The sequence below is a fragment of the Microcaecilia unicolor genome, chromosome 1 (genome assembly GCF_901765095.1).
Source record: "Microcaecilia unicolor chromosome 1, aMicUni1.1, whole genome shotgun sequence".
Taxonomy (NCBI): Eukaryota; Metazoa; Chordata; class Amphibia; order Gymnophiona; family Siphonopidae; genus Microcaecilia; species Microcaecilia unicolor.
Window position 1 is genome coordinate 324,875,485 of NC_044031.1, and position 22,235 is coordinate 324,897,719.

A 22,235-nucleotide genomic window follows, 5' to 3' on the forward strand; every position below is an offset into this window, starting at 1 on the left:
AAATCCCACCTCTTTACCACTGCTTTTGACTCCTAACCCTCACTTGCCCTGTCTTCTATCCTCACCTCTTTATTTCCTTACCCTTAATTGTTCTGCCTGTTTACCTGTCTTATCTAGATTGTAAGCTCTTTGAGCAGGGACTGTCTTTTTTGTGTATGGTGTACAGCGCTGCGTATGCCTTGTAGCGCTATAGAAATGATAAGTAGTAGTAATTTTCCTAATGGCCATATGCTAATGTTGCAATTAGCGTGTGGCCATTATTAAAATTAGCGTGTGAGCCAGTAAGTGCTCACACGCCAATCCTGTGCTAATCAGTTAGCACACAGCAATGTAGCTACACTAATTGATTAACACAAAAATGCCCACTCTCCTTTCCTAGATATGCTCCCTGTGTGGTAAAATAAAATGTAATTTTTATAATGTGGTTTGCACACACATTACCATGGGATGCCTCAGTGTGTCCCATGGTAAACCTTTTTCAGCAGCAGTAAGTAAGCATGCATTAGTGGTTACCACAGCTTTGTAAAAGGAGCCCTGAAAAGGTAAATATATGTGTGAATGTCAACAGGGTTTCAGCTGTCCAATATATTTAATGCCTATCTATAACTAAAACCAAACCGTTAGTTATTTTGTTTTGGTTTCTTCTAGTGAAGAATTTCTTTTCTAAGCCATTTTGAACGGTGTAGCAGTATTTGGTTGGATCAACCTACTGTAAACACACTTTACCTTCACTTTACCTTTTTTTTAATAATAATTTTGTATTTATCATTTCAATTCTTATTTATATAGGGGTTGGTTTACCAAGCTGTGGTAGAGGAACCTTGCGGTGTTGTCAGCGCATGGATTTGCCACGCACCAAGGCCCCCTTTTAGCAAAAGGAGGGTTCTTTTTAAAAGGAAATGGCCATGCGGTAAGTTAAGCACTTGCCACGCGGTCATTTCCTGGGGGAGCCCTTGCCACCTCCTATTTAGGAGGCGGTCAGGGCACTCATGCTAACTTGGTGGTAACCGGGCAGTATGCAGTACTGCCCAATTACCACCACGTAAGCCCCCGGTGCTAAAAAATATATATGTTTTTGGAGCGCTGCAAATGGAGCGCGACACACACTGGAACTACCGCTGGGCTCCTGCAGTAACCCGGTGGTAGGGCCAATTTGTCACACACCATTGCCGAGGTAGCTCTACCGTAGCTTTGTAACAAATCCCTCCTTTTAGTACCCTTCTCCACCACCGCCAACTCCAGGCTCCGCCCTTTCTGCCTCGCCTCACCCCACATGTGGAACAAACTCCCCGAGCCCATACGTCAGGCCCCCTCCCTGCCCATCTTCAAATCTTTGCTTAAAGCCCACCTCTTCAATGTCGCCTTCGGCACCTAACCTCTACACCTCTACCCAGGAAATCTAGACTGCCCAACTTGACATTTCGTTCTTTAGATTGTAAGCTCATTTGAGCAGGGACCGTCCTTCTTTGTTTATTTTGTACAGCGCTGCGTAACCCTAGTAGCGCTCTAGAAATGTTAAGTAGTAGTAGGGCCCCATAATGCCATTTTTATCCTTTATATATGAGAAGCTAAGGTTTGTGACAACATACTGCCTAACATTCAAAGTGATTTAAGCGAGCAGGAGAGGCTTCTGCCCACTTACATCACCTGGGGCCACCAACCACTCATGTTCAGCGCACTTAACTGGGCAATGCTGCTGAATATTGACTCTGACCAACCTCCCCCCCCCCCAAAAAAAAAGTGGGCAGGTCAGGGGCAGCATTGAGGTGCCAGCAATATTCAGCTCAAACGCTGTCCTAAATTTGACAACCTAGCTATGCGGGTGTCAGCACTGAATATCGGCAGGCACCTACATAAGTTAAAAAATGCCTCCCAGACCCTCTATTCTCCCTTCCAATCCCCCCCCCCCCACAAATGATCCCCTGAAACTGCAATCACCCCACCCCCACCCCTTCTTGGCTCCCCATCAGCATAGGTTGTATCCCTGGTGATCCAGTGGAGGCTTTGGGGGAAGAAACAAAAACCACTTGCTCCTGTCACTAGTAGAGGCTTCCACAAAATGGCCACTGCAACCTCTCCCTGATTTTCCACCAGCTGTTCTAACTGCTAGGTTGCTCCTCCACTCCAGATGTTCAATGCATTTTCAATAATACACACTATCAATTTAGTGGCTGATTTTCACTACTGAGTAAGGGACTTTTACTGTTAACCTGGGTTATTAGTAACTAGGTTTTAAAGCATAAAAATTGAATGTGTGCTAAAATAGCAGTAAAATAACACATCTTAACGGTAGCCCACAGTGATAATTTCCCCCCTTAAATTTATTAAATGGATAATTTTGGTCATTTATAGTTGAAGTTGCTAATGTGTATTAAGGGAATAGCATATTTTTGAACCAAAAATGATTGTTAAAAGACAGAATCCTGAGCTATTGACCCTTAAAGCAAGAACTTACAGTGCAAGACAAGATAAGATAAGTAATGATGACATGTAATGTATCCAAAGCAGTACATTATTCTGCAAAATGAATAACTCAGCTTGGATTTAACCTCAGAAGCTGCATTATTCTTGGAAATATATGCCACCTTTGAAAGTATTGGACCCTTGGAGCATTGAACTTTCAGCATATGGTCTAAGTTCTCAGGGATCCTCTTAAAAGGAGTCATGCACAATCTCAGAACCTTCCAAAGCCCCCTCCTGCAAATGTCTACCAACTGTAAGCCCCCTCTTGTAAAAAAATATTTTACTCCTCCCCCCACAAATTCCTTCTGCACCTAGTATGGATCTCCTTAGTGACTGGATACCTATATAAGAAGTAAAAAAAAAAATCTGGGTGCAGTGCTGTAATGAAACAAGGGGTCCTTTTACTAAGCTGAACTGAAAAATGAGCTGCCCTAGTGTAGGTGTGTGTTTTGGGCACACGCAGATCCATTTTTCAGTGTGCCTATAAAAAAGGCCTTTGTAAAATGTTTGTGGAAAATGGACATGCGGCAAAATAAAAATTGGCACGTGTCCATTTTGGTTCTGAGACCTTACTGCCACCCAATGACTTAGAGGTAAGGTCTCATGTGGTAACCGTGCGGTAATCATCTACATGTGTAGAATGACGATTACCGCCCGGTTTCTGCTGTGCGTAGGAAAATAAAAATGATTTCCAGGCCATGTAGCAGACGTGCATAAAAACAAAATCACTGCCTGGGCCACATGGTAGCCAGGCAGTAACTCCAAATTAATGCGCATTGGGTGTGAATAGGCGCCTACGTGGCTTAGTAAAAGGGTCCCTAAATGTCACCCTGCATTACATAGTAATGAGGTGCCAAATGTACAAATGCATGTAAAACTGCTCATTACTATGTAACTCTCATACCACAGCTTTAGCTGTGCAAAGGCTGTTTATAAATTTTTCTTTTTTACCACCTGGGAGCATTGGGTCACAAGACCAAAGCCTGATGCTTCCGGACAGTCTTTTAAAAGGGCTAGCGACATGTTAAATTGTAGGCTCTCATTCCCCCCCCCCCCCCCCCCGACCCTCACACACATAGAAAGCAACTAATTATGCCCCATAACCATCCACATCCACCTGAAGGACCCCTCAAATGTGTTTGATAAGCAGTAAAGAGCATTGCAGAATGGTGAAACGGCAAAGAAAACTTCTTTGGCGAATCCTGTGCTTAGAATAACTTTGCCAAAGACCTACTTTAATTGTGCAACTGAATGTGAATTTTATGTGACTTTTTTGGCAGTTTAACAATTAGTTAGCACTGAAATACACAGGCGGCTCCTGACGAAGCAAGTGAAACGGAAGCTTTGCAGAGTGCGACCTGCAAAGCTAAGTAGTCATTCTGCAGCCATTACATTTAAGAGTTGAATTGATAAAAATCCAAGATCCTGTGATACTGCAAAACCAAAGACTGTAATGGACACACCTTAACCCTTATCCCCTCTCCCTAACTTCCCCTATGTATCTACCAAACACGATCCTTTTGCCATCAATAACACCTGTATTTGTTCACACCGCAACCATGTAAGCCACATTGAGCCTGCAAATAGGTGGGAAAATGTGGGATACAAATGAAACAAAATAAATAAATAAAAAAATTAATAAGTTGAATATAAATAGATAAAAAGAAAAAGACAAGAAGCAAACATCAGATGATAAAATAAGGTAGAGGTTTTTGGACTTATGATGGAAACAGCATTTGGCTATTCAATTTAGCAACAATAAATCTGAAGTCTTTTCCTTTTCCAAATCCAATTAGGATCTTAATCTCAGTTGTTGACATGAAGACTTGGATATAACAATTTGGTATTGCGATATATAAGTCCTTTAGCCTATTTGAAAATTGAGCCCTACTTAGAAGCCCCACTCCCCCAAGCCAATAATGCCCCTCCCCAAGGTTTCCCCCTCTCTCAAAGATTCCCTTCACCCATACCTTTAAAATGCCCTGGGGTCTAGTGAGCGGGCAGGAGTGCTCTCCAATCACTCCTGCTGTTGCTAGTGCCAGGATCCATAATGGCACTGGCAACCTTTTGGCAATAGTCTTGTTGTACTACAGCTAGGGGTCATATTTCCATAATAGGGTTTCTTTTACCGGCCCTTGATAGCGTCCACCCCCCCCCCCCCCCACCCCCCAGCTTTAACAAAACTACCAGCTCTGCAATGGTGGAACTCAGCTCTAAGCATTAGAAATCCCTTTTCCCTCTAGAAAAAAAAAACTGTAACCCTCCATTGCCCCAGGTACAAATAAGTACCTGCATATACTATGTAAACCTCTTTGAATGTAGCTGCAAAAACCACAGAAAGGTGGTACATCAAGTCCCCATTCCCTTTCCCCTTCATAGAACATATACAAAGTATTATCAAGGAAAATTAAGCATTTACATGGATATATCAATTGGAACAACACACGGCGACAAAACTTGATGACAATAAGTTATAACTTTTCCCTTCTACTCTGTATCTATTTAAAGATATAGGGACTCATTTTCAAAGCACTGACACACAAAGTACCGTACGTTGCTATTGTACTTTGTATGTCCCAGTGCTTTGAAAATGAGCCTTATAGTCTTCCCTCCTAAAGGAAATGCTCTATTGTGATTATCCTCATATTATTTCAGCCTCTCGTCAATTCTGAGCTCATTTCATTCAGGCTTTCTAGCTATTTTGTAGCTATTTTCATTAGAAAACATTAGATTAGATAACTTTTTGTTCTCTAGAAGGAAGAGAATATGAGATAGCATTTGCTGTGAATGAAGGATGGAAAACGATCTAGGAATTTTTCTTGAATTCATATTTTAATAGAAAATCACTTCCCGTCATTGTATGTGTAGCTACAGCAGAAGACAGTCAATAAATGAATCAATATATTAACATCCTGTAAACAAAATATTTACCAGCAAGGCAAGCTGTGAGGGCATGACACATAATGGACAGTTTTGCAATTCTAGCAAGTAGATTTAAGCCATGGTGTTTACAGTGGTAATTAAAGTACAAAAATTACCCACAGCTTTCTCTACAGGTAATTTTTCATACTGAACCAATGCACATAAGGGTCCTTTTACCAAGCTGTGGGAAAAAGGGGCCTGCGCTAGCGGGGGGGGGGGGGGGGGGGGGTCTGTTTTTCCTGCATACCAGTGCCATTTTTACTGAAGCAGGTAAAAAGCTCACAGACAAACAAGGCCATGCAGTAAGAGAACTCTTACCGCATGGCCATGCAGCAGGGAGCCCTTACTGCTACCCATTGAGGTGGCAATAAGTGCTCCTGCATTACCCCAGTGGTAACCAGGCAGCGAGCAGCGATGCCCGATTACCACTGGGTTACTGCCACTCAAGCCATTTCTGGGTTTTTTTTCTTTTTCCCCCCAGAAATGGTGCATGCTCAGGGTGGACCTACCACCGGTGGACACGTTGGGCCAACAGTAGTCCCAATTTAGAGTTTGTAAAAGAACCCCAAAGTTTGGTTTTAAAGAAACATGGTAAAGCCGTAAGACCCACTTTCTGTACTGACAATTGTAAAATTGTAAATAACATTAGTTGCTGCATTCTAAAATTATTTATTATATATTTATTATTAGGATTTATGTAATGCCTTTTTAAAGGAATTCACTCAAGGCGGTGTACAGTAAGAATAGATCAAACATGAGCAATAGGCAATTACAGCAGTAAAATATTCAAATAACACTACAAAGTATGGCATAGTATATTACTTACAATGTCAGAACAATAAGTAATAGAACATTATAATTGGTAGTGAAAGGTAAAGCAAAGTTGTAACATATAGATGGGTAAGAAAGTAGGAAGAGTTAGAGAGTAAGGTGACTAATTTAAAGAAACTTGCACATGAGGTCAGAGAGATGGCTAAGTATTATCTCAGCTAGGGTAGGAGTGGCTAAACATGTTAGTAAATGACCTCCTAAGTGCATTGATGCTTGATCCACCTGATCTCTTCCCCCAGGAATGCTTTCTTCATCTTGGCTAAGAGTATATAGATTGTTGAAAAACATTCATACTTTTACGCACTGTGAGGGTGGGCAATGATGGAAGTCCAAGGTTTTTTTTTACTAAGCTGAGGTAACCACTAAAATGTGCTTACGGCAGCAAAATAAAAAAAGGGCTTACTTTGGGGCATGCTCAGGCATCCTGCAGTCATTTTTGCATGTACGCATCCTATCCACTTGCTAAAAATGAAATTTATTTTTTAGTGTTGGGGTGGATCTGGGGGCAGTGGACATGTTCTGCACTAACCAGTTAGTGTAGCTTTGTTGCCATGTGCTAACTGATTAGTGCATGTTTAAAGCATGAGCCCTTATCACCTACATAATGGCCATGTGCTAATGGGGGATGGGTGAATTGGGACTTGATATACCGCCTTTCTGAGGTTTTGCAACTACATTCAAAGCGGTTTACATATATTCAGGTACTTATTTTGTACCAGGGACAATGGAGGGTTAAGTGACTTGCCCAGAGTCACAAGGAGCTGCAGTGGGAATTGAACTCAGTTTCCCAGGATCAAAGTCCACTGCACTAACCACTAGGCTACTGCTCCACTCTAATGGCCACTCACTAATGGTCATGTGCTAATGGGAAAATGAATGTGTGGCCAATAATGGGAAAAATTGAAAAATCGGCCATTTTACCCCAGCGGTTGTAATGGCCTTAGCGTGCAGGAGTAGCCCATGTAAGGATGCACTAAGGCCACTTTTTACCACAGTTTAGTAAACGGGCCACCCTAGTCACTTAACGAATAGTTAAGTTCTGGAACTCATTGCCGGAGGATGTGGTAACACCAGTTAGCATATCTGGGTTTAAAAAAAGTTTGGACAAATTCACACAAATAATATTATTGTTTATTATTTGTCTTTCCCACATCTATAGAGCAGTTTTCTCTTTTTGTGCCATCAGCATGCGGCTATTTAAAAAAAAAAACATTATTGCTTTAGCACTCACTGGCATCTATTTTGTAGGTGGTAAGGGCTTACTCCGAATTCCTGCACTAATCAGTTAGTGCAGGTAGTGTAGCTCATTCTCTACCTGTAGATGTGCCCCTTCTGTGCAAAAATAAAAAAATATTGTTTTGCCTGTGGTTAACATGTGCCAATTTCACACTTACCACAGGATGTTTGAGCACATCCCGCAGTAAGCCATTTTAAGCTGTTGTAAGCGTGTGCAGCCTAATAAAAGGAACCCATAGCCACTGAACTTTAGCCAGATATTGGACAGCTGAATATCAATCCCAGTATTGTTACGTGTATCATATGTTAGTGTATAAGCTAAAGATATAAGAACATAAGAATAGCCATATTGAGTCAGACCAATGGTTCATCTAGCCCAGTATCCTGTTTCCAGCATTGACCAATCCAGGTCACAAGTACCTGGCAGAAACCTAAATAGTACCAAGATTCTATGTTACCAATCCCAGGGCAAGCAGTGGCTTCCCCATGTCTGTCTCAGCAGCTGTTACTACAAACTTTGGCAATGAGTTCCAGAGCTTAACTATTTGTTGAGTGAAAAAATATTTCCTCCTATTTGTTTTAAAGCTATTTCCATGTAACTTCATTGAGTGTCCCCCTAGTCTTTGTACTTGTTGAAAGAGTAAAAAAATCAATTCACTTCTACTCATTCTGCACCACTAAGGATTTTGCAGAGCTCAATTATATCTCCCTTGAGCTGTTTCTTTTCCAAGCTGAAGAGCCCTAACCTCTTTAGCTTTTCCTCATACAAGAGGAGCTTCATCCCCTTTATCATTTTGGTCACTCTTCTTTGAATCTTTTCTAATTTCACTATTTTTTGAGATACGGTGACCAGAATTGAACACAATACTCAAGGTGAGGTCGCACCATGGAGTGATATAGAGGCATTATAATATTCTTGGTCTTATTCTGCATCCCTTTTCTAATAATTCCTAGCATCCTGTTTGGTTTCTTGGCTGCCTCCGCACACTGCGCAGAAAAATTCAGCATAGTGTCTACAATGACAACTACATCTTTTTCTTAAGTACTGTCTCCAACTATTACTCCATTTTTGTTTAGGAGGTACATTTCTCCTGTTCAGTCTTTTTGATATCTTGGGGTCATTCTGGGTTCATGTCTGTCCTTTGGCCCTCAAATTTCTCCTGTTGTTAAATCAGATTTCTTTCTTTTTTTTTTTTTTTTAAGAAAGTTGAGATCAATCTGTAATTTTTTGGATTATGATGCACTGTGCACTTTGTTCTATGCTTTTCTTTATTCCAGATAAGATTATTATAATGTCATCTATAAAGGGTTTGCTAAGCATAACCTCAAGAGATTGCAAATATTACAAAACATTGCAGCACGTATGCTTTGTCGAGCATCCTGCTGTGATCATGTTTCTCCTCTTACAGCTTCACTGATTACCTATAGAATTCAGAGTTAAACTCAAATTTCTAACTTTAGCCCCTAAGGTTCTTTACAGTGGTTCCACTGAATATCTAGCTTCTCTGGTGATTCCTTATACACCTTCCTGCACTTTACGCTCACTAAAAGATAATAGATTATTTCTCCCACCCCCTTTTAAAGCTAGATGGGAATCTACGAGGTCTAGTGCTTTTTTTCTTTAATTCACCAGCACTCTGGAATTCACTACCACAGCATCTTCGGCTTGAAATATCTTATACTTTGTTTCATGCACTATTAGATCCACTTGTTTCAGCAGGTTTTTTATGTTTAGGCCAGGGTTGACTCTACAGCGGGAGATCAGGGATGGTTTTAATTGTGTGAACTGTGAGTTTATCTGACTCTGGTATGTGAGTTTTTATTCTCTCTGTATGGTTCTCTTTCATTATGTCTCCTGTATGATTGGGTCAGTGATTGAACAGTAAGATAGCTATCCTGCTTATTTTCGAGGGAGAAGGGTGCCCACCTTCCGACACAAATCGGGAGATGGGCGTCCTTCTCCTAAGGTCACCCAAGTCGGCATAATTGAAAGCCGATTTTGGGCGTCCTCAACTGCTTTCCGTCGCGGGGACGACCAAAGTTCAAGGGGGTATGTCGGCAGTGTACCGAAGGCGGGATGGGGGCGTGGTTAAGAGATGGGCGTCCTCGGCCGATAATGGAAAAAAGGGCGTCCCTGACGAGCACTTGACCAACTACTTGGTCCATTTTTTTTTGTGACCAAGCTTCAAAAATGGTGTCCGAACTGACCAGATGACCACCAGAGGGACTCGGGGATGACCTCCCCTTACCCCCCCCCAGTGGTCACCAACCCCCTCCCAGCCTAAAAAAATACTTAATTTTTTTCCAGCCTCTATGCCAGCCTCAAATGTCATACCCAGCTTCCTGACAGCAGTATGAAGGTCCCTGGAGCAGTTTTAGTGGGTGCAGTGCACTTCAGGCAGGCAGACCCAGGCCCATCCCTGCCTACCTGTTACACTTGTGGTGGTAAATGTGAGCCCTCCAAAACCCACCCGAAACACACTGTACCCACATGTAGGTGCCCTCTTTCACCCCTTAGGGCTATGGTAGTGGTGTACAGTTGTGAGGAATGGGTTTTGGGGGGCTCAGCACCCAAGATAAGGGAGCTATGCACCTGGGAGCAATTTGTGAAGTCCACTGCAGTGCCCCCTAGGGTGCCCGGTTGGTGTCCTGGCATGTGAGGGGGACCAGTGCACTATGAATTCTGGCTCCTCCCACAACCAAAGGGCTTGCATTTGGTCATTTTTGAGATGGGCGTCCTCGCTTTCCATTATCACCGAAAACCGGGGAAGACCATCTCTAAGGTCGACCTAAATTTCATGATTTGGGCATCCCCGACTGTATTATCGAAACGAAAGATGGATGTCCATCTTGTTTCGATAATACGGGTTGCCCCGCCCCTTTACAGGCCGCCCTTAGAGATGGGCGCCCCCGTTCGATTATCCCCTTCCATGTCTCTGACTATGGGCCCTGTTTACTAAGGCACACTAGCATTTTTAGCGTGCTCTTAAATTTAGTGCATACTAACACTAGAGATACCCATATATTCCTATGGGTGTCTCTAGCATTAGTGTACTAGAAATGATAGTGCACCTACAGCGTGGCTTAGTAAACAGGACCCTATGACTTTGAACGTGTTCCTTGTATGATTGGGATAGTGCTTGTATGGTTAGCTAGTTAATTCTTTCCTATCTTCAAATGACGTTCCTTTCTGTTTCTTCTTTTTTTTAACTTTTTAAATTGTAAATCACTTTAATTTGCATGCAACTAAGCAGTATAGCAAGTTTAATAAATGATAAACAAAGGTGGACCCTAGCATCAGGTAACTATAATTTGGATTTTTCTTCCCAATGTGCATCCTTTTGCATTTGTCCATATTAAATTTCATCTGCCTTTTGGATGCCTAGTTTTCCAGTTTCTTAAGGTCTTTCTATAAGTTTTCACAATCCGCATGTGTTTTGACAACTTTGAATAGTTTTGTGTCATCTGCAAATTTAATCACCTCGCTCATGATTCCGATTTCCAGATTATTTATAAATATGTTAAATATCAGCAGTGCCAGTACAGATCCTTACGGCACTCCACTATTCACCTTCCCCCATTCTTAAAATTATTCTAGCTCATACCTTCCAATGCTCAAGATATATATATATATATATATATATATATATATATATTTTTTTTTTTTAAACAATATAAAGACATAAAGAGGGGGATTTTTGACATGATGTCTAAATCTGACTTTGGAAATAAAGGAGAAAGGGCGGGGGGGGGGGGGGGGGGGGGGGGGTCCAGGTCCACTCCTTCCACCGAAACGCAAGCAAACCAACCATGGGGTGGAAGAAAACAAATCCAAATGACCAGCCAGAACCCAGGAGTGAGAGCTCCAAAACAAAGTTTATTGGGACCCTACACGGTCCGTGTTTCGGCAAACAAGCCTTCTTCAGGGGTCAATAGCTCCAACGTTGACTGTGCTCCCTTTGGTGGTTTCAGCGTTATTATATTTGTGCTTTCTCAGCACTCACAGTTGACTCAACTTGAAACGTTGGATCTATTGACCCCTGATTTTGGACATTTTGTGAAAAGCATCCAAAAGTCCAGTAGCAAGCATGGCCATTTTCAAACCAGAAAAATGTCCAACTTTTTGTTTCAGAAATGGCTATTTGCTAGTTGTTTTTGTACTCAGTGCATCTATTTGTTAGGACCATTTTTGAAAAAATGAAAAACACACAAAAACGAGCCATTAGGACGTATGGGGGAGCAGATTTGTGGACTGGCCACACAGACATCCCAGCAAAGCAGTGGGGCAACCTAGGGGGCACTGTAGTGAACTTCACATAAAAGACCCCAGGTACACATCACACTGTTATCCTCTTATATTGTATGCTGAGCCCTCCAGAACGCACAAAAAAATCTTCTGTACCCTACTGTACACCACTACAATAGCCATTATGTCTGCAGATGTCACCTAAACGTAGGTACAGTAGGCTTTTAGTATTTTTTGGAGGGCTCACACATTCCACCACAAGTGTACCAGTTAGAGTGAGATATAGGCCTGGATCCCCTTCTCTACAGAACACTAGGCTACTCCACGGATCTGTTTGTTGCTCTAATAGGACTGGCCATCATATCTAAAGCTGTCATAGAGCCTAGTACATATATTGTCACTATCACATCTTAGGGGGCTGGGAGGAGGTAATTGACCACTGGGGGAGTAAGGTGGTTATGCCTTAATCCCTCCAGTGGTCATTTATAGCATCTTTTGTTCACTTAGTCATGATTTAGTTGGTCTAACAAAAAAGTCTTAATTTTGGCCTTAGACATTTTCATATTGTTCCATTATTTCAGAAAAATTCTTAGCTTTTGGTGCCGCCCATGTTACACCCAACCCCCCACCCCAACATGCTCCCTTGAAATCTGGATGAACTGTGGAGCAAAATGTCAAAAATCGCAACTTGGATGTTTTTCAGAGAAAAATGACCTTCTTCCAACTTATGACTTTTTTTTTTTAACGTTTGAACATAAGCCCCAAAATGACATACATTTCAGCAATCTATAAAAATAGTAAAAACAGAGTACATAAGTCATCTACATAAGTTGCTAGTCTGTTTCATTTCTCATCAGCAATTACTTTGACACATTCATATACATATTACCCTTCAATATCATAGTAAGCCAGCTGAAATAAGGGGACCCTTTATTAAAGCTTAGCGCAAGCTTAGAATGCACTAACAGATTTACCTCCATGTATACTAAGCTGCGCTAGCGGCTGCTGCTCAGCAATGCCGACACAACCCATTCAAAGTGAACAGACTGTGTTGGTATTAGCGCAACAGTAGCAGCTAGAATGGCTTAGTAAATAGGGGGAGGGGGTTAGTGTGTGCTAATCGCTAAGAAACCCATTATTTATTTATTTATTTATTGCATTTGTATCCCACATTTTACCACCTATTTGCAGGCTCAATGTGGCTTACGTGGAGGGGCATAATTGAACGAAAACGTCTATCTCCATGGGCGTTTATCTCCGAGAACGGGTCCGTGAAGGGGCGGACCGAACCGTATTTTCGAAAAAAATAGATGTCCATGTTTTATTTGACAATTTGTGAGCTGGGCGTTTTTGTTTTTCAGTGATAATGGAAAATGAAAGCGCCCAGCTCAAAAACAAATAAATCCAAGGCATTTGTTCATGGGAGGGGCCAGGATTCGTAGTGCACTGGTCCCCCTCACATGCCAGGACACCAACCGGGCACCCTAGGGGGCACTTTTACAAAAACCAAAAAAAAGGTAAAAGAGCTCCCAGGTGCATAGCACCCTTCCCTTGTGTGTTGAGCCCCCCAAATCCCCCTCAAAACCCACTGCCCACAAGTCTACACCATTACTATAGCCCTAAGGGGTGAAGGGGGGCACCTACATGTGGGTACAGTGGGTTTGGGGGGATTGGACGACTAAGCATTAAGCAGCACAATTGTAACAGGTAGGGGGGATGGGCCTGGGTCCACCTGCCTGAAGTCCATTGCACCCCCTAACAACTGCTCCAGGAACCTGCATACTGCTGCCAGGGAGGTGGGTATGACATTTGAGGGTGAAAATAAAAAGTTGTGAAACATCATGTTTTGTGGTGTGAGGGGGTTAGTGACCACTGGGGGAGTCAAGGGAGGTCATCCCCGATTCCCTCTGGTGGTAATCTGGTCATTTAGGGCACTTTTTGGGGCCTTATTCGTGAAAAAACAGGGTCCAGGAAAAGTGCCCTAAATTCTAGCTACAAACGTATACTTTTTTTCCATTATCGGCGAAAGGCGCCCATCTCTCCTCAGCCGATAACCATGCCCCAGTTCCACCTTCGCCACGCCTCCGACACGCCCCCGTCAACTTTGTACGCTTCCACGATGGAGTGCAGTTGAAAACGTCCAAAATCGGCTTTCCATTATACCGATTTATTCATTTTTGTGAGATAAACGTCTATCTCCCGATTTGGGTCGAAATCTAGGCGTTTTTCTCTTTCAGTTATAAGGTGGATAGTAACCTTGATGGCGATCGCCAGTTCCGGTATAGCAGATACAGAGTGACAATGTAGAAGGTTCGTGTAGGATAAACACATCAGAGAATAAGGAGGAAGGGTTGAGTTGTGATCAATTTGAGTCTTCGTTGCATTGTGTTGTGGGATTGAGGCATTTAAGTTGGGTCATCAGGGGATGCCTTTTTGAATAAGTAACTTTTTAGTGATTTCCAAAAGTTTGATAGGCCGTGCGTTGTTTTCAAGGTGTTTGGTAGTGCGTTTCATAGTTGCGTGCTTATAAAGGAGAAGCTGGATGCATAGGTTGATTTGTATTTAATTCTTTTGCAGCTTGGGTGGTGTAGGTTTAGGTATGTGCGTGTTGATCTTGTGGTGTTTCTGGCTGGAAGGTCAATGAGGTCTGCCATGTATCCCGGGGTCTCACCATAGATGATTTTATGCACTAGAGTACAGATTTTGAAGGCAATTTATTTATTTATTTCTTTATTTGTAGCATTTGTATCCCACATTTTCCCAACAATTTGCAGGCTCAATGTGGCTTACATTTGCCGTAATGGCGGTTGCCATTTCCGAATAATAGAATTACAAATGGTAATTTGTTAAGTTGTATACATACATGGTAACATACATGTAACATAACATACGTGAACAGATCATGGTATAGATAATAATCATGTGCATATATATGTTAAGGAAGAATAAATTATGGTAATACATGAACGTTCCTGAGTACGAAATTGGGTTGTATCATTCTTTAGGTCATCGACTATGGAGAAACCATATTCAACATAGAGATTGAAGTGGTTATGCTTATTCATTAGTGGTAAGGACGTTGATTAGTCAAGTGATAAGATTTCAATTATGTCTATGTCGTGTAATGTCTTATTTTTTGGTGTTTAAGATGGGTGTTTATGGTATGCCTTCTTGAACAGATCTGTTTTCAGTAGCCTTCGGAAGATAGTTAGATCTTGCGTTATTTTTATGGCCTTCGGTAGTGCGTTCCATAGCTGCGTGCAGATGTATGAGAAACTGGTCGCGTATGTGGATTTATATTTTAGTCCTGTGCAGTTAGGGTAATGGAGATTGAGGAATGTGCGTGCTGATCTCTTTGCATTCCTGGTAGGCAAGTCTATAAGGTCTGACATATAGGTTGGGGCTTCCCCATGAACGATTTTGTGGACCAGGGTGCAAACTTTGAATGCAATTCATTCTTTTAGAGGGAGCCAGTGTAGTTTCTCTCTTAGGGGTTTGGCGCTTTTGTATTTCGCTTTCCCAAATATGAGCCTGGCTGCTGTATTTTGAGCGGTTTGAAGCTTCTTAATGATTTGTTCTTTACATTCAGCATAAATGGCATTGCAGTAGTCTAGATGGCTTAGCACCATTGATTGTACTAGGCTGCGGAATACTTCCCTTGGGAAGAAAGGTTTGATTCTTTTAAGTTTTCACATTGAGTAGAACATTTTTTTTGCTGTATTTTTCGCATGATCTTCAAGTGTGAGATTTCGGTCGATTGTGACTCCCAGAATTTTTAAACCATTCTTTGATCGGATTATTTTATAACTATTGGCTTCTTAGAGTTTAGCCGTATGCCAATCTGGAACTACCACCGGCCCAGCGCGGGTGTCGGCAGTAGTTCTGCCCCAGCGCATGCCATTTCCGGTGCTAGTGGTAATTAGGGAAAAATATTACCACAGGGGTTATCTGGCAGTAATCGGGTAGTGCCATGCACTGCCCGGTTACCTCCAGGTTAGTGCGAGAGCCCTTATGTTCTCCCTCCAAAATGGTCACACGGCAAGTGCAAATTTACTGCACAGTCATTTCATTTTTTCTAATATCCACCCGCTGTAGTAAAAGGGCCCTGGCATGCAGCAAAAATGGTCACCACCGCTAGCACAGGGTCCCTTTTTACCACATCTTAGTAAAAGGGCCCCTTAGTGCACTCTAAGATTTAGTAAAAGGGCCACTGAGTAAACAAAACTAGTAGTCCAGACAGTTTGCTACTGGTAAGCACACATGCAAACCCATAGTTAAACTGGCTGTACCCATTCAACTAAACACATTTCTTTTTATGCTGCTCTCACCACAGACTGACAGGTGTTTATATTGAGAGCGCTCAGCCATGAAAGGAAAAGAGCAGCTATGACATCTTCACAAAGCTATCAAATGAGTTTAAAGAATCCCAGGAGATAAAACCTTTCCTACTGAAGGATTTAAAGGCCCCATAAAATATTATCTCATAGCCTTTTATCTGTTGAAAAGGCAGTGGGAAAGGTTGTTAGCTCTGACAGAGCATGACTGGTCACCAGCAGTGTTTGCGTATACTGAGCTGCATGCCCTATGGAAAGGAAGTGGCACTCTGTCACCAAGTCCTGCATAGGATCTGCTCCATCGTAAGCACTGGCATATGTAGGAAAGTGTTAGGAATGTGGCACTGAATAAAAATATAAGAAGAAAAACCTTGTTACATTTATATGCTGGAGCAACGATGCCGTAAATTAAAAAACATGCCTGGACTAATGGCTTGGGATGGAAAAATTAATTACTTTATAGTAGAGGGGAAAGTTTTTTTTAAATGTATTTTTTCTATTTGTTTTTGTGAGGATTATACACAAATTTTCCAAGTGTTACATTTAAACCTAAAGGTTAATTTGTTATAAATTAAATCAGGTACCATAAAACGAACACTAAAAATCAACATTTTTAAAAATAAAGATAATAATTTAATAAATAAATAAATAAAACAGTTCCAACCTTTTGGGTGCTTTCTACATCATGACAAAAAGTCCATGGAAAGCATTTTCTTTTATTTTTCAATCATGTACAGAAAACAATTTGTTTCATTGTTTGCTTTACATTTCGAGAACAGGGACAATCAGTCAAGAAGAATAAATCAAGAAAGTGACTGAACAGCAGACTGCCATGGAGTCACATTAAAGATTTGTAAGTCTGCTCAGAAGCCTCAGTGCAGTAGCTAAAGATCATGATATGGAAGTGATTAGGAGGCAGATAAGTGACAGAGAGGAAGTCCTGGAATAAAAGGCCTCAGAAAAGATGAATAGCCTATAAGAATACTCCTCTCTTGTTTCTCCCCCACCACCCTCACCATTCTCTGACCTCCCTTGAATTTATGAAGGCATGATGAAAGATGTACACACTTTTTTTTTACCCTAATGATTTCCTCTCTGCAATCAGCCAGTGGAAGTTGTCAAGTCCGGTATGAGCATTCAGAAAGGATTTGCTCACCATTTGTTTCCCATTCTCTAAACAGATACAGCTAGGGCTTCAGTAAATATTCATACGGAAGTATTTTCCTTCTTGAATATGTTGAAAAAATAGTCAAATTGTAGTTTTTCTTTGTTGATATCCTGTTGTTATGCTGTCTTCCAAAATATTCAACTTTGGGTGCATGCAATTTGCAGTTTCCAAACAGTAAAACAGACTGAATCCTTAGATTAAGCTAAAGAAGGAAGTTAAACTTAAACAATGGTTACATCTACAACTAAGAATTTGGGGTTGTTCTAGAATAATATTTTTATGACATAAGTTACTATGAGGCCCTTTTATTAAGCGGCCGTAAGCAATAACGTGTGCTTATCGCAGGGTAAAAGGCAGTACCACAGGGTGCGCTCAGGAATCCTCCGATAGTTTTATGTTTGGTGCACACTGCCCACATGCTAAAAAATAGACAATATTTTTTAGTGCTGGGGGCAGGTCTGGGGTGGAGAGTAGGCATGCTCAGTGCTAATCAGTTAGCACATTTACATTGCCACACCAGAGCCCTTACCACCTCCATGTTAATGGCCAAAATGGAAAATGGGGCCATTTTACGGCCACACTAAGGGGGTCTTTTAGAAAGGCACACTAGCGTTTTTAGTTTGCGCTAATGATTAGCACACTCTAAATGCTAGAGATGCCCATAGAAATATGTGCAATTTCAATATTATCTCAAACATTCTCTCATATTAGTTTTCATAAATAGTCAATGCTACCACGTTTCAAGCTCCAATATTCATTCATCAGTAAGCCTTTTTTTTTTTTTTAAAGCTAAACGGGGATCTTCAGAGTTTTTGACCACCTCCACCATCCAGGAACCTTGTTCCAATATATTAGTGGTGCTGTTCACATCGTCATTGATCCACCCGATGTGAACAGCATAGATTCAGGCATGGGAGGTCCTGCCTCACCAATTTGCTTCGTTTCTTTGAAGATGTGAATAAACATGTGGATAAAAGTGAGCCAGTTGATGTAGTGTACCTATAGTTTCAGAAATCTTTTGACAAGTTTCCTTATGAGAGACTCCTGAAAAAATTAAAATCTCATGGGATAGGAGTCAATGTTCTGTGGATTAGGAATTGGTTGTTGGACAGAAAACAGAGAGTAGGGTTACATGGCCATTTTTCTCAATGGAGGAGGGTGAATAGTAGACTGTCGCAGGGATCAATGCTGGGACTGGTATTATTTAACATATTTATAAATGAACTGGAAATTGGAATGATGAGTGTGGTGATTAAATTTGTGCATAACACAAAACTATTCAAAGTTGTCAAAATGCATGTGGATTTTGAAGAATTGCAGGAAGACCTTAGGAAACTGGAGGACTGGGCATCCAAACAGCAGATGAAATTTAACACAGACAAATGCAAAGTGATGCACATTGAGAAGAAAAATCTGAATCATAGTTATTTGTTTGTTTCTTACATTTGTATCCCACATTTTCCCACCTGTTTGCAGGCTCAATGTAGCTTACATTGTACAGTAGAGGCGATCGCCAATACTGGTATGAACAAATACAAAGTTAGGTTAATGTCAGGGTAATGATCAAGTGTGAGAGGCACATTGGGGGTTATAAGGAAGAAGGGTTAGGTTATGTCCAGTACGAACTTATATCTTGTGTTAATGCTAGGGTCCACTTTAGGAGTCAGCATTCAAGAAAAAGATCTAGGTGTCATTGTAGACAATAAGCTGAAATCTTCTGTCCAGTGTGCGGCAACGGCCAAAAAAGCAAATAGGATGCTAGGAATTATTAGGAGAGGGATGCAAAGTAAGACCAAAAATATTATATTGCCTCTGTATTGCTCCATAGTGTGACCTCACCTTGAGCATTTTGTTCAATTCTGGTCACATTATCTCAAAAAAAGATACAGTGGAATTAGAAAAGATTCAAAGAAGAGCAATCAAAATGATGGAGGAGATAGAACTGCTCCTGTAAGACCAGGGGACACTAGATGAAATTGCACTTTTAAAACAAATAAGAGGAAATATTTGTTACTCAAAGAATAGTTAAGCTCTGGAACTCATTGCTGGAGGACGTGGTAACAGCATTTTGTGTATCTGGGTTTAAAAAAGGTTTGGACAATTTCCTGGAAGAAAGGTCCATAGGCTGATACTGAGATGGGCATGGGGGAAGCCACTGCTTGCTCTGGGATTGGTAGCATGGAATGGTGCTACTAATTGTGTTTCTGTCAGGTACTTGTGACCTGGCTTGGCCACTGTTGGAAGCAGGATACTGGGCTAGATGGACCATTGGTCTCACTCAGTATGGCTGTTCTTATGAAGTGTGCATATATTTCTATGAGAAGAACCACATGTGAGAATGGGTGAGCAAATAGAAATAGTTTATGAATATTAGGGTCTTAGTAATGAATGAGCCAAAGTCTGTGAACCAAGCTACAATTCAAGAATGCATAATGGTATACAAAATAATAGATCAGACAGGAATTAAGTGTGCATACCTGATTTGCATATAATATTTCTTCCAGTGGCTACTGATACTGGGACTGAAGCCCTATCTAGCCCCTTCTACCTCCTCCTGTTATGCTTCTGTATGGAGGACCAGTATGTTGTTGCAGCACTGTAAAGGAACAAATATGATAGAGATATATAACATAATGAGTGGAGTGGAATGGATAGATGTGAGTTGCTTGTTTATTCTTTCCAAAAATACTAGGACTAGGGGGCATGCAATGAAGCTACAAAGTAGTAAATTTAAAATGAATCAGAGAAAATATTTCTTCACTCAACATGTAATTAAATTCTGAAATTCATTGTCAGAGAATGTGGTAAAAGCAGTTAGTTTAGCAGGGTTAAAAAAAGATTTGGCTAACTTCCTAAAAGAAAAATCCATAAGCCATTATTAAGATGGACTTGGGAAAGTTCACTGCTTATTTCTAGGATAAGCTGTATAAAATGTATTGTACTGTTTTGGGATCTTGCCAGGTACTTGTGATCTGGATTGGCTACTGTTGGAAACAGGATACTGAGTTTAATGGACCTTCGGTCTGTCCCAGTATGGCGACACTTATGTTCTGACATTTATAAGGTTTATACATTTAACTCTGTCAATCACTTGGTTGTCTTATTTACAAAGGTAGCTAAATTTTCCAGTATGATCTGGTCTTCCATTTGCATTTCTAAGAATTTTCCTCCAAGGGATCAGAAAGTCATATACCAGAATGACAAACATTTTTGCTCTTTAGCTGTGCTGATTGCTTGCTGGTGATGGATATTATGATCAAGTTTCCTAGGTTCTGCTATGATACCTCTGTATGAGTACAAATGAAATATAAACATGAGAATATAAGATAAGGCACGCTGAGTGAAACTGAGGATGACTGAACCTAGTATTCTCTTTCTTGCTGCTGTCAGTTTAGGTTACAAATAGCTGGCAGATCCCAAAATGTAGATCATATTCATACATACATAGCTCATTTCCAGGAGTACGCAATGGCATTTACAAGTTTACCTGGCTGATAATTTTTTTATGAAATTTTCCTTCAGGAACTCATCCAAACCTTTTTTGAACCCCTCTGTTAGTTGCTTTGACTATGTCCTCTGGCAACAAATTCCACAGCGTAATTATGTACTGCATGAAAAATTGCTTTCTTAAATTTGTTTTCACTCTGATGGCTGGTAATAAAATGAAGTGTCCTCATGTTTTAGTGTAGTTTGAAAGGTTAAATAACCATTCCCTATTTAACTGTTCCACCCTACTCATGATTCTATAAACTCCTGTCTTTTTCTCACTCAGGGACCATTTTACTAAGCCACGTAAAAGCCTATGCATGCCCAATGTGCGCAATTCTGAGTTACCACCCAGCTACTGCTTAGCCCTTGCAGTAATTTCATTTTTGGCGCACATCCGCTATGCATGTCCGAAAAAATATTTTTTTATTGTCTGGCGCACACCAGCTACGCGCGTCAAGCGGCATTTGATGCGGGTAGGTCATTACCACCTGGTTACTGTATGGGACTTTACCACTAGGTCAATGGCCATCGGTAAGGTCTCAGGTCCAAAATGGATGTGCAGCAATTTTCATTTTGACACATGTCCGTTTTCGGCAAAAATTAAAAAAGGTATTGTTTACAGGTGCGCTAAAAATTATTCTGCGTACGCCCAAAATACATGTCTACACTACCGCAGGCCATTTTCAGTGCACCTTAGTAAAAGGACTCCTCAGTTTTCCAAGCTGAATAGCCCTAATCTGTTTAGCTTTCCTTCATATGAAAGTTGCTTTGTCCCTTTCATTGTTTTTGTTGTCCTTCTCTAAGTCTTTCTAGTTGTGCCATATCCTTTTTGACATAGGGTTATGAGAACAACACAGAGCACTCAAGATGCAATCACTCCAGGAACTTATACAGAAGGTATTAAGACATTCTCAGGTCCTATACCATCTATGTGCTTTTTCAACAGCTGCAGCAAACTAGGCTGAAAATGTCAAAGTATAATTCACAAAGACTCTAAGATCTTTGTCATGGGTGGGGATTACTAACTCAGAATCCATCATTGTGTACCTGTAGTGAGGATTACTTTGCCTATGTGAGGCATTTTGTGCTTGTCCACATAAAGAAGCAATTCTGTAATGGGGTGCTTACATTTCTGCATGCATTAAGGACTAGATTCAGTAAATGGCACCCAAATTTGGTTGCTTAATAAAATCTGTGCAGATTGCTATTCTATAAACAGCGCTCTGAGTTGCATGCCATTTATAGAATAGCACTTAGAGTCAATTTCTGTGGCAAACTTTGGGTGTGAAGATTTACAGCAACTGAAACTTGGTGTAACTCCTGGCAGTCTTGAGGGTCCCTTCCGGTCTTAGGAAGAACTACAGCAATTGCTTCCAAAATTGTACTAAACATCTGACCCCATTCAAAAAAGATAGAGGGGGTCTATCTGCAGCAGAGTCCATTTTATTCCTATGGGCCCTGCTGCAGAGAACTTGAGCTAATCTTTACTAAAAGACCCCCAGAGTAAAGGGACAGTAACTGTGGAATTTAAACTTGTTGGAATTTG